Here is a 12856-nt window from a genome sequence, read left to right as displayed (position 1 = left end):
TGGTATTAAAAATAGTATCTATTTGTTTTGTATTTGCCACATGAACTGTACTAAGAGTTTAGTATGCAGCATTATTTCATCTGAATAAAGGTTTAATGAGGTAACCAACATAACATCATTCTAAAAGTCACAATATTGGGACTCAGCCTCCAGAGCCCACCCTCTAAATTACTGGGCTATGCCTTATTATAAGTTTACTGATCTGAAATCTGCAGCCTAAAAATGTGAAAGCGTGAGATTCTCTTCTGGAACTACAGAAAATAATCATAATTCTTTTACCATATTGTTTAAACGTTTAAAGAAAGCTTTCATGTTATTCCACAACTCCTTTTCAAGCAAAACATCCTTGATTCTATCATCATTCTTCAGATAAAATTTACTTACCTTTAGGCTTCCCTTTTGTAAAAGATTTGAAGTTCACAAACTTTCTACCATCCCAATCATTCTACTGTAGACATTCTCCATCATTCTTCTTCAGATAAAATGTCTACAACTAAAAACAACATGCCAGATGAGGTCAAACCACGCTTGTTCTGACACCAAGCACAGGAAGAGCATACTAAGTATACTAACATTTTTTGGTTCGTACTGTCCTTTAAAACAACTAACACTCTCAACTGTCAAAGAGTAGTAGATTCTTCCCAATACTGAACTTAGAGTGACATGCAACCATTTACATTTATCTATTACATAATTTTAGCTTCATTTCACAGTCTCTAACTTTTGAGAAATTTTGGAGACTTGTCTAATCCAGTGTATTATTATCTTCCATCTTTGTGCCATTTGTGGATTTAATAAGCACATTTCTGTCTTCATCCAATACATTCATAATATTGGACATGACCATTAGAAAACAGATCCTGAATACTCCCCAGAGACTGACCTTCATTTATTCACTCAATAAGTATTTATCAAGGGCCTCTAGGGTGCTACTCATGCTCTATTCTCNTCACAGTCTCTAACTTTTGAGAAATTTTGGAGACTTGTCTAATCCAGTGTATTATTATCTTCCATCTTTGTGCCATTTGTGGATTTAATAAGCACATTTCTGTCTTCATCCAATACATTCATAATATTGGACATGACCATTAGAAAACAGATCCTGAATACTCCCCAGAGACTGACCTTCATTTATTCACTCAATAAGTATTTATCAAGGGCCTCTAGGGTGCTACTCATGCTCTATTCTCTTACCCAGGTGGTGATTAAACCAGTGAGATCACATTAAGATAACTCAGTAAGCAAAATACTTATGATTTGTGCAACAGAAAAAAGTCCAGAAATATATCTAGATACACTGAGTTTATAAAAAAAGTGTTAATTCAAATCATTGAGGGAAATATGAATTATTTAATAAGTGGTAGGGTAGAGATAATTGAGTAACCATCTGGGGAAAAATAATCCTCAATAATTTTATGGTTTATTTTTACAGTTTTATTTTACAGTTAATTTTTCCTTTATCAGTCTGTGATTTCTAGTCTGAGTAGTGTTATGTTTTCACCTTTAACATTACAACTTTGCCTTATAGTTTTGCATTCCCTGATTTGAAAAGTACTTCAAATATATCATAATGTGTTTTCATTTCAAGTTGTTTTCATTTCTGTTATTTATTTCGTGTCTAAGCCAACAATTTCTTATATTAAAAAAGAAAAACTTTTCTAACAAAAACATATTACAATTGGGCAAATTAATTCCTAGCAGAAATGTTAATTCAAAAACCTGACTTTGCAACTGCATAGGATACATTTCTTTGCCCATTCATTCGTTAACAGACACATATTGTGTATCTACTACGTCATGCTATGCATTAGACTCTAGAGAAACCAGCAATGAAAAAATCATAATCCCTCCTCTTAGTAGACTCAAGAGTCACAGATAAACTTTTCAAGAAAAAGATTACTTGAGACAAGTAAGAAGTGCATCTCTGCCAAAATGTTATTTGATGTCAAAAATAAAGGAACTTGATGGAATTTTCACTTATAAATTGGTAATATCAAAAGAGTTAAAAATTTGCAATTTTTTTCCATTTCAATCAGATAGTAGGAAAAGTAACAAACTAAAAAACAGAAGGCATAATTCTATTAAGTTAAGCCAATTAAAATTAAAATTGATATTTGCCCAAAGTGAAGGAAATACAAAGACCTCTTTCATGTACCAGTCATGCTCCCTGTTACCAAGACCTGAGAAAATAAAGGCAGTTCTCTTCCTTTCATCTCTTCCTAAGGACTCCAATCCCTCCTATCCTTTAGTCAGGACTTCTCCGAAGGATGTCCGCATACCCAAACCTGCCAATTCAAGAGCGAGTGGAATAAGGAAATATAGCTTCAACCTCTCACCTCATCCTAGACACCCAACAAGAGTCCACAAATGAGAAGAACACTCCATTTTAAACATTAAGTCATTTTGTGGATTCATGGTGTTACTTCAGAGCCTCTGCTAGGTTCTGTGTAACTATGACACAACCCTTCGAAGGCCCATGGCATCCAGATCAAAGTGAAAAGAGGTGAGGGCACAGTGAAAGGCATAAGATCTCTGACAAATAGCTCTTCTCTGGGTGCTCGAAATACTACAGAAGAATTTGTGTTGCTTTTGGAAGACTCCCACAAGAGGAGACCTGGTAAGCCCATCTAGGTGTATGCCATTTTTTGGAAAGAAGCAGGAAGAGAAACAGATGATCTTAGAGACTGAACTTTTTTAACCATGAAAACCTGAAAAATATTTAAATGATCAGATCAGTTTATATTTTCATCTATTACGAAAAGTTGATTAAAAATTTTTTCTCCCGAAATAATATATAAGGTTAATAAAATTCCAATCAAAAATTCAAGTTATTTTTTCTAATTGGAGAAAATGGTCTTAAAGTTTATATTAAAAATAACTGCCATCATCAAATAGTCAAGAAAAAGATAATAATGATTTACCAGATATTTGAAAATATTATGAATAATTAATTAGGCAAAGTATTTGTATGACAGGACAAACAGACCGATGGAGTGGAATAGAATCCAGAAATAGCATCCAGTATACATGAGAAGTAGTAGATGGTCCATATGCTATAGTTCAAGTACCTGAGAAAATGATGAATTATTTAAAAATTGTACTGATATAATTGGATATACATATAGAAGAAAATAAAAGTAGACCTTCATCTTTTAACATTTACCATAGTAAACACAAAATTATGTGTCATTTTGGATGTATGGTAAGATAACAAATGCATGTATATATACATCTGTATGCATACAAATGTAAACATAAATATGTACACTTTCTAGAAGACTTCATGTTAAAAGTAGGGCTGGGTGGGACCTTCAAAACTAGAACTGCTACATAACTTCCCTTCTCTATTTTTTTTTCCTCTGGCAATCATCTCAATTCTTCTCCTTCTCCTTTATCCCTCTCAAGCCCATCAGACTACCTCCAACAGCACCCTGTTCCATTCAACTGCTTAGAAATTCTTACCATTTTCCTCTTTTCTTTCTGCCAGACTTTGCCTTTCATTTTTCTCATTCACGCAAATAGATTTCCTCTCTGTTTTTTCAACTAAAAAAAAAGTATTTGGTATTTTAAGCTATTCAATTGGTTTAGAAATTAATATTGCTAAATTAGAAGATGTCTATGGTAAATTGGCTTCAGTACTTTGGCTAACCCTGCAGAATAGCCCTGGGAAATAAGACTGACAGAAAAGTTAACTTTTTCCCTCTTGCCAGGTTTTCCCTCACTAGGTTTGAGCAAAATAAAAATAATGGGAATTTAAAGTTTGTTAAAATTTTAATTTTAAATTTAGTAAAACAAAATTTAATAATTGTTAAATCTAAACTGTTAAAAATGTGTCATATCATTACATTGGAATAAAACCTAGTTTTTACCGATTAATTGGAGTTCTTCCTATATTTATATATTGAGACTTGGTTCCATTTAGGTCCTGACTGGCCAACCTAACATTAAATCATAGTGATCAGTTGTGAAAGGCTTCCCTTTGTCAAATTTTCTCATAAACATATGCTTGCAAAGAACTAAGACTGTGTAACCATACTGCTTAAATTAAAATCCTAGATTTACCACTTACAAGCCATGTGACCTTAAGGAAATTAACTTTCATGTGTTTCCATTTTCTTGGTTTTAAAATCTGGATAAAATTAACACCCTCACCTTGGTAATAATGATTGTAAGTTCTTTGCTGTTCCTGCTGCATTTGGCCCTTTTGAACTGGACAGACTCTGTGACTGCTTGATCAATAGAATATAGTAGAGGTGATGCTATGCTTAAGAGCTTGGTAGATTCCTCTTCTCCATTAGAGCAGTTGCTCTTGGAATCTTGCTACCCTGCTGTGCAAGAGGTCAAGTAGCTACAAGGAATAGTCATTCTAGAAAGGAATCATCTCCACCCACCAACTTTGGCTGGGCTGCCAGCCATTAGCCAGCACCAATTGGCAGACAAGATGAGTGAGTTATCTTAGAAGTTAAGATACCCCACTTGTATCACTTCCAGCAGAGATCAGCTAGTCCTACCAAACTATGCCCACATCACAGACTGGTGAGTCAAATAAATTACTGTTGTTTTAAGCCAATAAGTTGTGTATGATTTGTTACTCAGCAATCAGTAACACAACAAAATTTGGTCCCTAGAAGTTACAAAAACCTAAAACTTGTGACACTAGCTTTGCCACCAGATAGCAGTAGAAGCTGGAAGGTCTCCAGAAGACTGCTTGTAAAAGCTGGAAGGGCCTTTCCTACCATAGGACAGTTGTAGATTTGGGAAGTCATATTAGAATAATTATTCACTCCCAAGTTTTGGAAGCTTATGTTCAAAGTTTTAAAGTATAAAATAATTTAAGAATGAAAAAAAATGAGAGATCAATTAGACTAGAATGTAATTAGCTGCTTTGGATCCAATTTAAGGGGTTGTAAAATAAGATCTATCATGAAAGTCTTTAAGTTCTAGAGATTAATTAATACTGGAATAGAAGTGGCTGGGAAGATTTGCCAAATGACACTCGGTATATCACCTAGAGTTTTTCTCCACTGACAGGACAATAAAACATGTGCTTAAACAACAGCAGGAAGGAGACAAGCTAAATTAAAAATACACTTGGCAAAAAGAGTTAAGCTTGTAAGTCCTGAGAAGGTATAAATCAGTCACTTTTCCTCCAGGGCAAACCCTGACAAGAAGCTGGGAGATGAACCAGTTGGCCTCAGGATTCATTTGCATGCTTTCAGCTTCAAGTAACCCTGACTCCAGCTGCTTAAGCAGTGAAGCCATGTATTATCTCACAGAGCCGGAGACCAAGACCCCTGCAAGATTGATTGCATTACTAGCTCAGTTACATCATCAAGGGTCCAGATTCTTGGTACCTGAGTTTCTGGTGAGTTCACATCTTATCAGTGAAAACCTTTTCGTGTAACTACACCCACCCACAAGTTTCAAGTTAAGCCAGCCATGTCACAGAAAGAAGGGAAAAATAGATAAGGGGGAATAACCACAATCTGGCATAAGGAGTGAGTGGCAAATGGTACCGAACTCAGCTTGTATTTGCTTTGCAGGCTCTATGGAAATTGTGCTCACTTGTGTTTGAACCAGAGTCCAAAATAAGAGACAATGGAGCTACTGTAGCTAATTATACAACACTGCATATTAGAAAGTTGCTAAGAGAATAGATCTTAAAAGTTGTCATCATTAGAAAAAATTTCTGTAACTATGTATGGTAACAGATGTTAACTAGATTTATTGTGCTGATCAATGTGCAATTTATAAAAATACTGAATCATTATGTTGTACACCTGAAACTAACATAATGTTGTATGTCAATTATACCTCAAAAGAAAAAACAATACGTAATGGGGACTTGCAGATAAATCCTATGCCCAAAAAGGTCAGAGACAGAACCACTGGAATTATCTCTTTGGTAGATACAGTCAGTAAGACTAAGAACACAGGACAAGTGCCCAGACGGGAATCCCTTACATGGTAGTAGGTAGATGCATAAATGCCAACATGACACATCCTCAGTCTCCTGGCATAAATGCAGTATGCTCCTGCCCTAAGCTGCTCTGACGTGGAGAACTCCCCATTCCACATGAGTCACGTGGAACAAACTTTAGGTTGATATTGTTGGAGAACCAGGGAGGCAAGAGGAAACTGTGTCCACTTCCTTTTTTAACTGAACTAGTTATTTGCAGTGCTTTGGGGTAGAACCTAAGGTGGAAATAGCCTAAGATGATAATGAATGCCCATTTTTTAAAGATTTATTTATTTGAGAGAGAGAGAGAGTGTGTGTGTGCACATGAGTGGGGAGAGGGGCAGAGAGAGCAAGAGAGAGAATCTCTAGCAGACACCCCACTGAGCTCAGTGCCCCATGTGGGGCTTGATCTCACAACCCTGAGATCATGACCTGAGCCTATGTCAAGATTTGGACGCTTAATCGACCGAGCCAGCCAGGCACCCCAAGAATGGACATTCTTAAAGTGAAAACTAGGCCTTGGCGGTCTGGGCTTTCTCACCAGCACAATGCTCTCCATCCGTTCAAGAGTCAGTGTTGCCCATTCTCAACCAGGTACAAAATGGCATGAGGCATTTGGTGAAAAGAAGAATGAAGAAACCAGATAATGTCTAGCTCCTACAAGAAGTCCTCACAGCCTAGCTTCTGAATGAGCTTGCTTTCTTAGAGCAAGTACACAAAGCTGCTACTTTGCATTCCATCATCCTCAAAAGCCTATTTTGATCATTAACTTGCATTCCATCATCCTAAAAAGCCTGTTTTGATTGTTAACTTCTGTGCTTGGTCCTTTCTGAAGACGATAGGATTAAGAGAACCCTGCAGACTATACATACATTTATTTTCATATCTTTGCTTGAATCTCAGGAAACAAAACTCCCCTAAAGCAAAGCTGATTATGCTGTAACACACAGACACACACACACACACACACACACACACACACAGCCTTCCGTAGTTGACTTGTCTTTAAACAGATTGACATCAAATGTTTTTTAAGACTATGGCAAACACCTGAGTGTTTTAATACTAAAGTGTGTGACAGATAATGTCAGACAACTCTAAGCAAATTAATTATTATACAACACTGAACTTCAAATACCTGAATACACAGAAGTCAGGTGACAGGGCAGCTGCATTGCAGAACTCTAGGGAATATCATGTACCTAAAAGACTGGTATGATGCAGAGCAAACACGAGACAGTCATCCAAGGCATCCCAGCAGGGTTTTTCTTGCTGCCTCTAAACTTTGAGCTATACACAGCACAAGGATTTCCCACTGCTGCTCTTGTGGATGACAACTTGCTGGTATAAAACAAGCCCCCCCCAACTTCCAAATTATATCACTTTACATTTTGTGCCTAAATGATTGTTCTTGAGCTCCTACCAACCTGTCAGAAGTTCATCCCCACTCTCCATGAACTCCAGCTACTTCTAAACCCCAATGATGCTGTCTCACATGGTCTAGAAAAGGATCCCTCATGTTCTTCAGCTCTAGCTTCATCATGTCACTTTGCTGATGCCTCCTCAGCCTATAACCCCCACAAGTGTGGGTTAGACAGTGTGAACCTGGGGGCTGACAAGTACCTCCAAACTGCATACCGCCCACGCATTGCTTCACTGACGAGATGGAAGACAAGGTAAACATCAGACTCCCTTCTGCCTCTGTCTCCTGGGTGAAGAGACTGAAGAAAGAGATAGTCTTGTGTGATCTCACAACAGGAAATTCAAGAAAGGATGTAATTTGGGTCTCTCATTTGGATGTTGGGGTCTAGGTAGCATTCAGTTGTTCTCCCACTGCATTTGCTTCAGTGATATTACGTTGAGCAAACATGGGGCCTTTCTAATGCTGGATGGTCCCTGAGGTTCTATCAAGAGGACTCTGGGGACTGTTCCTTGGTAGGTAAGTGGCTGTGTAAGGAGACACTTTAGAGCTACTGCAGCAGTGCCTGATTGGGAGGGTGACTTGGTACTTCTGCAGCAGCAAGGCAGAATGTCACAGTGTTAGGAGAAGCCACTAAACAGTAAGCCACTCTTCCTTGGACTGTTAGTAACACCCAGACTTCTGAGGAGAAGAATGTGTGTTAATGTGTGTTATTCCATCCCAAGGGCAGAATTTCAATTAATTCTCCAAAACAAAACAGAGACTAGCCTATAAGTTTCACCTAAACTTCATGGAAAGATGTGGGGCAAAGGGAGAGAAGGGCAATGTTTATGGGCAGCATTATTTGTGGCTACACGGAGAGGGCATACACCTACCTGGATCCCAGGGCTCCTTGCCAGAGTCCTCTGTCTGAACCCATGGCTCACCAGGGCAACTTGAGGCTTTTCTACCAGGCTAAACACTACACAGACCCTTGGCATTCGTTAGTGTTACTTCTCTCATTTCCCAAGCTCACCTTCTAGTCCAAAGCGCACTTCTAGAGCCCTCATTCTCTGATGATCAACTGGAGAAACACATATTCCTTTCAGGGAAAATTCACAAGATAATCATATTATATTCCACATCAGAGCATCTCACAACTATGGCAGGATTCTGGACAACTTAAACTTTCTTATTTATAACTTTTTATTTCCTGAAGTGTCCACAGAGAATAAATATTTTTTTCCATAAGTAGAAAAATAATCATTTTCATTTAAAAAAAAATCCACTTCTGAGTAACGTTTGCTCAGGGGGCTTACTTTTCTCCAACATAAATTAAATGTTGCTTCAAAAAGATTCATTTTGATTAAATAAAAATTGAAAATGAGGGGTGCCTGGGTGGCTCAGTCAGTTAAGCGTCTGCCTTCAGCTCAGGTCATGATCCTGGGGTCCTGGGATCGAGCCGGAAATGAGGACCCATGCTCAGTGGGGAGTCCACTTCTCCCTCTCCCTCTGTGATCTCTCTCACTCTCACTCTCTCACTCTTACTCTCTCAAATAAACAAATAAATAAAATCTTTTAAAAAATTGAAAATGAGCCAGTAATTAAATGTCACAATCTATATGAAACAATGTAATGGAAGAGTATGTTGTCTTTAATTTAATAAAATAGATATTCTTTTGCTTGACTAAGATGCTCTAAATTGAAGGGGAAAAAACTAAGACAAATTCCCATGTTTTACTTTCCTGTTCCTGCTGTAACACATTACCCCAAAGTTAGTGACTTATAACAACACAAATTAATTATCTTACAGCCCTGAAGGTCAGAAGTCTAAAAATAAGGTGTCAGCAGGGTTACGTTCCTTCTAGAGATTTCAAGGGAGAATCTGTTTCCTTGCCACTTTCAATTTCCAGAAGCCACCTACATTCCTTTCTTGGCTCACCTCGGAGCCCTTCCTCACATGGCTCCAGCCTGTTACTTCCACCATCACAACACATTAGCTCTGAACCGATTGCCTCCTTTCTATAAGGAGGCCCTTGTGATTACATTGGGCCAACTCAGATACTCCAGGATAAACTCCCTGTCCCAAGATCCTTAACTTAATCATACGTGCAATATCCCTTTTTCCATGTAAGATAATATCCTCACAGGTTCCACAGATTCGGACCTAGATATCTCTGGTGAAGAGGAGGGCATTATTTAGCCTACCATACCTACCTATATTAAAATATGTTCTTAGTAAGTAGCTATCATGATATTATCAACATCACTACAAATTCCAAAATGGAAAACTTGACAGTAATTGCTCATTTTTAAAACTGTCAAATCTTTTGAGTTTTATATCTCACATTTGTTAATTTCTTTTTTTCCAGTTTTATTGAGATATAATTGACATACAGCACTGTATAAGTTTAAGGTGTAGAACATAATGATTTGACTTATATATNCCTTTCAGGGAAAATTCACAAGATAATCATATTATATTCCACATCAGAGCATCTCACAACTATGGCAGGATTCTGGACAACTTAAACTTTCTTATTTATAACTTTTTATTTCCTGAAGTGTCCACAGAGAATAAATATTTTTTTCCATAAGTAGAAAAATAATCATTTTCATTTAAAAAAAANTGTTGTAAAATGATTAACATAAGTTTGGATAAAATCTATCATCTCATATAGATACCAAAAAAGAAGAAGAAGGAGGAGGAGGAGGAGGAGGGGGAGGAGGAGGAATAATAATGGGGTTTTTTTCCTCGCGATGAGAACTCTTAGGATCTACCCTCTTGGCCNGCCTGGGTGGCTCAGTCAGTTAAGCGTCTGCCTTCAGCTCAGGTCATGATCCTGGGGTCCTGGGATCGAGCCGGAAATGAGGACCCATGCTCAGTGGGGAGTCCACTTCTCCCTCTCCCTCTGTGATCTCTCTCACTCTCACTCTCNCGCTTTCAAATATACCACACAGCTGTGTTAACTATAGTCATCCTGTTGTACATTATATCCCCAGTACCTACTTAACTTACAACTGAAATTTTGTAGCCTTGACCACCTTCCTCCAATTCACACTCCCCAACATCCCACCTTTCATAATTACTCTTTTTCTGATCTCTTTTTCTGTTTGATTGTTAATTTTTTAGATCTCACATATAAATGAGATCATACAGTATTTGTCTTTCTCTGACCTATTTCACTTGGCATAGTGCCCTCAAATTTCCATATCTCAATTTTTTTTTAATTTTATTTATTTATTTGACAGAGATAGAGACAGCTAGCGAGAGAGGGAACACAAGCAGGGGGAGTGGGAGAGGAAGAAGCAGGCTCATAGCAGAAGACCCTGATGTGGGGCTCGATCCCATAACGCAGGGATCACGCCCTGAGCCGAAGGCAGACGCTTAACTGCTGTGCCACCCAGGCGCCCCCATATCTCAAATTTTTAATCAACTAGCTGGATAATCTCAGATTTGAAACCATTTAAACTAGAAGTCTTTTCATGTGCAGACACAACTAGTAAGAATAGTTGTAAATATTTTTATGATCACTTTTTGGGAATGTAACAATTCCAGGTGATTCCCATATTATATCCATTTGAGTATTTAGTCCAGACATTTTATAATATCTCCAGTGAATATTTGTTTGTTTATTTCCTAGAAGGAAAAAAAGAGAAGGTCTGGAGGAAAAAAAAGAAAAGAAGTAATTGCAGTTTGGGAGAGGAAAACACTAAAGTCAACGTGAGAGTGCTGGTTTGGTCGCTCATTAACCACATGACTTTAAGCAAGTCGCCTCACATGTCCTGCAAAGAAAACTGGGAATACTAATTCCTGACTTGTCTACCTCACAGGCTGGGGCAAGGCTAAAATGAGATATTTGCCAACATCAGCTATTATTATCCTGCAGAGTGAAGCATTTAAACAGCTCTACTTACTTCGTCCTCTATTTGTAATTAGGATCACAATACGAGGCTTCAGTTTGGAATCCATTAAGCTATATCCCTGGAATTCAGACCATGGTGCATTGGATCTGAAATTTCTTCTATCTTCACATAAAGCCTCTTAGAAAAAGAAAAAAGGATCATTTTAAAAATAAAAAGTATTCTTTAAGAACCAAAGTTGTCGAGTGCCTGGCTGGCTTGGTCGGTGAAGCATATGACTCTTGATTTTAGGATTATAAATTTGAGTCCCAGGTTGGGCATAGAGATTACTCAAAAATAAAGTCTTTAAGGGGAAAAAAAAAGAGAGAGAGCCAAAGGTGTCTGTGGCGTTTTCAGACTTGATGTTTTACTCAATGAGAACTCAGTACATTTGTCAGCAAAGCTGGCCTACTCTAGCCACCTTTTTTCCATCTCCAAAAATTCTTGTCAAGTTTTCACAGAATAATGGAAAGTCATCCAAAAAAGAAGAAGTAGAAAGAAGAGAAGGTGAAGAAGAAGAAACTGTATTCCATGTCAGGATGGCCTGAAATATGTATTTTGAGCTCCCTCCTATTCTCTGGGAGAACCACTGCACCGTTAAACATGTTCATTCATATAATAGTATCAACTGGCTTAAACAATCTTAAACCTCTCTTAGTTGCCTAAGTTTCTCCAAATTATGTTTTGCACACAAAGCTTCTTTCATAAACCACAATTGTAATTGGCTCTATCTTCCCCCCAAGCTATGTATGTGGATACACTCCAAACTCCATCCTTTTATGAGCTACATGATTCAGCAATTCAAGAAAGGCTTCTGAGGGTGAGGCTGGCAGCTGAATGTAGAAATCAAAGATAGCTTTGTGTACTTTAAAGAAAACCAGCTTCAGCTTCTATTTAATGTGACTGAGAACCATCACATTTCTCTTTGACAAGATTGTTTGCATAAAGGTTTCTCTAGAGAGAAAGCCATGGGGTTAATTTACTTCTGCCATCGTGACTGACTGCAGAGCAGCTGTCAGGCAACTGAAGTGTCTCCAATCTCCATCACAAATTACTTTAAATGGTTTTCAAGATAAACTTGTCAAGCCTGTTATGCCAACAGTTTTGACAGGAAAATGTGCAATTGACTTAAACGAGAAACAAGAGGATCCATTTGGGGTCTTTATAATAAAGCTGCCATGGCGCCTTTGTTTGATGATGCTCAGGAAGTCACAGATGTATCATGTATCTCTAGAAAATAAGGAACCTGTTATATACACATTTCTATGTAGTTCATGATTTAGCATGATAAAGCTGAGCTTGTCTAAAGCAACAGACTACAAAGTAAGGCTACATGAGATGTCAGAAAATGTTAATAAAAAAATTAGTCACACAATGTTGAGAATTCATTGTTTCTATCACTTGTTCTTAATGCAGACAAATCCCAAAGGACAGTAATGTATTCCTTGCTCTACTTTTCCAGAGAGGTAAGTTGTGTCCTGCAGTATGGAAATAAGTGTGCTAACTATGGGGGACAATACAAGTGTCTGCATATTGAGGAGGTGGTTTAATGAGTACTTTGAAGTACAGACAAAAGGCATAGGTTTTGAGAGAAA

At 37.7% G+C, this 12856-nt stretch overlaps 1 long non-coding RNA gene across 1 annotated transcript in view; it reads right to left on the bottom strand.

The window, feature by feature from the left end:
• Positions 1 to 494, bottom strand: part of LOC117803780 — a 23596-nt gene extending 23102 nt beyond the window's left edge. The window contains exon 1 of the long non-coding RNA XR_004627864.1: positions 385 to 494. This is a non-coding gene — a long non-coding RNA (uncharacterized LOC117803780). The remainder of the gene's footprint in view (positions 1 to 384) is intronic.
• Between the last annotated feature and the right edge of the window lie 12362 nt (positions 495 to 12856).

The sequence above is a fragment of the Ailuropoda melanoleuca genome, chromosome 1 (assembly GCF_002007445.2).
Source record: "Ailuropoda melanoleuca isolate Jingjing chromosome 1, ASM200744v2, whole genome shotgun sequence".
NCBI classification, from domain to species: domain Eukaryota; kingdom Metazoa; phylum Chordata; class Mammalia; order Carnivora; family Ursidae; genus Ailuropoda; species Ailuropoda melanoleuca.
Note: the sequence above shows the minus strand (reverse complement) of the source record. Positions and strands in the feature narration are given on the sequence as shown.